Below are 4,733 nucleotides of genomic sequence, written 5' to 3'. Positions count from 1 at the left end.
TTGGGGTGGGGGAGGAGGGTCTCATGGCTGAGGTACCAGTGCAGGAGAATGGAGTTCTAGTCCTGGCTTCCTGTCTGACCTCATCCACTCACATCCGCTCTTTGTGCTTCGTTTTCTCCACCTGTAACAGGGTGGGAATTTCCACTGTTCCGGGGGGACCTGCCGTTAACGGTTGGGATTGTTGGGTGGAAGGTGCTATAGTCACAAGGTGTTTTTTGTTCTTTAATAACCTTGGCGTGCTCCTGCCCCCGGATTTCATAGAATCACCTATTGTACGGGCCGGAAGGGGCCATTGTGATCACTTAGTCTGACCTCCTGCAAAGCACAGGCCAGAGAATATCAGTAATGGCTGCATCAAGCCAAAACTACTTCTGGGCTCTGTCCCCTCCCCAGGTGTGTGGTACTGGCCGCCAGGGTAGGTTCCCATTCACAAGTCAGGTGCCCTTTAAGGTGCATGCTTATCCATCTCCGACACCTTCTCTTTCTTCTCCTGCCTTTGTCCTGGAAACAAGTAATAAATCATGTTGGGACAGCACCGGCTACCATGCCATGGCCAAGGGCTGGAGGAGCTGTCAGATGAGGGGGGTGCTTGGTGCACCCAGCCTTCAGATCTGGAGTGGGAGGGAAGGGGAAAACAGGTCTTCCTCTGGGGGAGGGCTGCTGGGAATCCATCTAGACCTAGGGGCTGCGTAGGAGCCAGCCTTCAGTGGTTGCAAGTAGAGTTCCTGGAATGTGACGAGTAACCTGATGTCCGTGCGGTGGGTCACAGCAAGTGATTATCAAACCTACTTCACAATTTATTGTCTCCGGTACATTGCATAACAAGGCTTAGAACGGGGCTTAGCAGGATTATTAACAAAAGGATCAGACATTCGTATGGCTAAGAAGGTCCTCCCCGGAGAGGATAAAACATTTATCAAGGATCTAGACCCTCATGCGTCGGGTCAGGCCCTAACTAAGTGGGCCTGGGAAGAAACTTCCCTTGTGTGCTGGATAATCTGTAAAGGGGCTTTCCAAAAGCGCTTGGTGCTGGCCTAACTACTGTGGTTGAAGTCAAGGGTAAAACTCCAGTATTAGCAGTTAGACTAACGCTGCGAACATCTGGAAACCCCAAGAAGAGGGAGGGATGGGCCAGTGGCTAGGATACTAGTCTAGGACAATTCCCTGCTCCACGGCAGACATCCTGCTTTGAGCAGGGTGTTGGACTAGATACCTCCTGAGGTCCCTTCCAACCCTGATAGTCTATGATCCTGTATGACCGCGGGCAAGTCACTTAGTCTCTCTGTGCCTCAGTTTCCCATCTGTACCATGGAGATAATAGCACTGCCCTGCCTCACACAGGTGAGCTACGGATAAACCCATTGGGAATCCCAGCCTCACTGCCCACTGGGATCTTTGCACCTGCGTCTGAAGCAGCTGGTGCTGGCCTCTGACAGAGAGAGGGTACAGGCTGGCTGGACCCCGGTCTGACCCGGGGTGGGGATTCTGATGTCCCTGTGATTTGAGAGCGTACAAGCGTGGATCTGCTCAGAGAGTGGGAGGGAAAACTCAAGCCAGGGTCTCCGGAGGTATCAAAGAGCCAGCTCGTTAGCTGTGTGTATAGGTGTCTCCGAGACGTTTGTTTGGTCCCCCCAGCACATCACAAGCTAAGGAGCAAGTGCCCGTGAAGCCATGGAGGAGTGCAGGCGTCTGTACCCTAATGTATTCCGCCTCAGCCGCCCTGGGACATATTGCAGCTTGTGGCTGTGGCACTCGGAGCTTTAGAGAAACGGCCGCCGAGGCGCTGGGGTGTGTCTGGCTGTCCGACTCCCAAGGGAATAGCTACGAGGGTGGGGGGCGCACCATGGCTTAGGAGGGGGAGGGCTCTAGGAGGTGATGAGCTGCATCACACCCCATTCAGGAGATGGTTGGTTTTTTGCCCTTCTGGCCCGGTTGTGGAAGCTGTGGCCAAGCTAAGGGAAGTGGTGAAGAGGAGAATGAATACACAATCCACCCACGGCCCATGCACTGGCAGAAAATGCAGACCAGGGTCCTCATCCTGCTGTTCTCCTGCACCCCAAGTCCTTGCTCCGGGTCCCCCTTTTCCCCACTCCCAGAGAGCTTTGTGTGAAATCAAGTCCAGCTTGCTACGTCCCAGCACGGGCTGTGGGCTCGCTCTTCCCCGCTTCACAACGCGTGTGTGACGAACTGGGACTGTTCTTAATGTGGTCTGTGAATGCTGAGTGGGGAGTGTTGGCTGGGAAGGCAGGGGAGTGTGGCTAGGACGGTCTGCATTGGGAGATGGGAGACTGGCCTTGAGGGAGAATACCTGAGCATGTAACGTGAGAACCCAGGAAGGGATTAGAGGCCAGGTGACACCTTTGCCCGGGAAACTAAACAAAGGCTGGGGAGGGAGTTTCAGGAGCTGGCTGGTGGAATGGCTGGCAGGCAGACGGGGCTCTGATCCCCCCCCCCCAGGGGGCTGTGGTGCCCTGGGACCCCAAGATGCACCTAATTGGGGGGGGGGTCCTGTTGTCTGTGCCTGCAAGACCTGTCTTGGACTATATTCCTGTCTTCTAAATAAACCTTCTGCTTTACTGGCTGGCTGAGAGTCATGGTGAATCGCAGGAAGCCGGGGGTGCAGGGCCTTGTGTCCCCCCACACTCCGTGACAACTGGTGGCAGTGGTGGGATCTACTGCACCCCGTGGACGGCGCTTCCTGCAGTAAGTGACTGGGGAGCAGTAAAACGAAGGGGGATCGACGGGGACCAGGTGCGCTGAAGAGTCAGAGAGAGACGGTTCAGGGGCCGATTAACCCCTGGGAGTGTGTGACCAGTGAGAAGGACTTTTGCAGTAACAGGGTCCCCCGGGGGATCGCAGCGAGCGGTCCTGGGGCGGAGGAGTCTGCAGCTCGACCCTGGCAGAGAGGTGGTGACCTGAAGAGGGGCTGGCACAGTAGGGGTCCCCCTGGAACGGTGGAAAGCGGAGAGCACAGGCCGGCGAGTGGCCAGCCGGAGGACGTATGCTAAACGCCTTAAGAGCGACCTGGTGGAGCTGTGCAGGCAGAGGGGGCTGCGCATTGGGAGGTCCACCAAAGAACAGCTCATTGCCCGGCTGGAGGAGAGGGATCGCTTGGATGAACCGAGCCCTGTCCCTGAGGGAAGCCGCCCGGCGGACGCAGCGTGGGCCCCGGGGCCTGACATGGCTGGGAGGGGTCAGACTGCTTCCGAGGACATCCCGAGACCCTGCCTACCTATGCCTCGGGGAGGGGTTGGGGGAAGCCCAGCGAATACCGAGGGCGCCCTGACCCCGGCAGCCAGCAGGGGATCGTCCCGGCGGAGCTCCCCGTCCCGGGAGCGGATGCAGCTGGAATATGAATGGCAGATAAGACGAGAAGAGCTCGAGTTAAGGAAGCAAGAACTGAAGCAGGAGCAGGAAGAGAAGGAGAAACAACGTCAGCATGAGGAGAACGAATGTCAGCATGAGCGGGAAGAGAAGGAGAACCAGCGTCAGCATGAGCTGGAACTGGCCAGGCTGAGGAGCAGTGGGGCCCCGGCTGCGGTGAGCGAGGGGGGACCCAAGACTGCAAAGAGCTTTGATAAGTGCTTCCTGGCCCAGCGTAAGGAGGGGGAGGACATGGATACCTTCCTGACGGCCTTTGAGAATACCTGCAAGCTGCACCAGGTTGACCCTGCAGACAGGCTCCAGTTTCTCATCCCCTCACTGGACTCCACAGCCAGGGAGGTGTACAGCCGACTGAAAGGGGCGGAGACAGGGGACTACGAACTGTTCAAAAAGGCCCTGCTCCGCGAGGTTGGGCTGACCCCTGAGATGTACCGGAAAAGGTTCCGGAGTCAGCGTAAAACCCGTGAGGTCACATACCTATAACTAGCCAACCGGACGCAGGGGTATGCCCGCAAGTGGACAGCGGAGGCCCAAACTAAAGAAGACCTGCTTGACCTATTCGTACTGGAGCACATGTATGAGCAGTGCCCATCCGACCTGAGGCGATGGTTGATGGACCAAAAGCCAGAGAACCCGCAGCACGCAGGCCAGCTGGCCGACAAGTTTGTGAACAGTCGGGCAGGGGATAACAGGCCCGCCACAACGCAGAGAGAGAGAGTCACCATGGGACCTCCCAGCGAGGAAATATGGAGAACCCCCACCAAAGGGGAACATCCAGCGTCAGGTCCATCCGACCCACTCGAGGAGACCCACGGGACATGGGCTGCTATCACTGTGGCCAAAGAGGCCACATACTGGCCCAGTGCCTCAGGCTCAGGGACATACTGAGCGGACCCAACCCACAGAGGGTTGACTGGGTAGAGACCCAGCCGGCGAGAGAGAGCAGGTGCCCATCCCTGTCCCAGCTGCTGAGTTCCAGGCCGAGTTGCAGAAAGAGTCCTCCTTGCGGAAGATAAGAGACCTGACCGACCTCAGTGCAGTACAGACCATGGGGAGAGGTGGCCGGAAAAGGTTCCTGTGGGAGAAGGGGTTCCTGTACCGAGAATGGGCTCCCGCAGGGAAAATGGAGTCGGGGGGATCAGGAGGCAGCTGGTGGTACCCCGGAAGTGTAGCCGCCAGCTGCTGTGCCGGGCCCATGACATTCCCCTCTCAGGGCACCAGGGAACCTGGCGTACCCAGCAGAGGCTGCTACAAAACTTTTACTGGCCTGGGGTCTTTATTACGGTCCGACAGTACTGCCGATCCTGTGACCCCTGTCAGAGGGGGAGGAAGGCATGGGACAAGGAGAA

This window comes from Terrapene carolina, unplaced genomic scaffold (genome assembly GCF_002925995.2).
Source record: "Terrapene carolina triunguis isolate 2854851 unplaced genomic scaffold, T_m_triunguis-2.0 Scaffold230, whole genome shotgun sequence".
NCBI lineage: Eukaryota > Metazoa > Chordata > Testudines > Emydidae > Terrapene > Terrapene triunguis.
The sequence above is the reverse complement of the archived record's forward strand: the minus strand, read 5'-3'. Positions refer to the sequence as shown.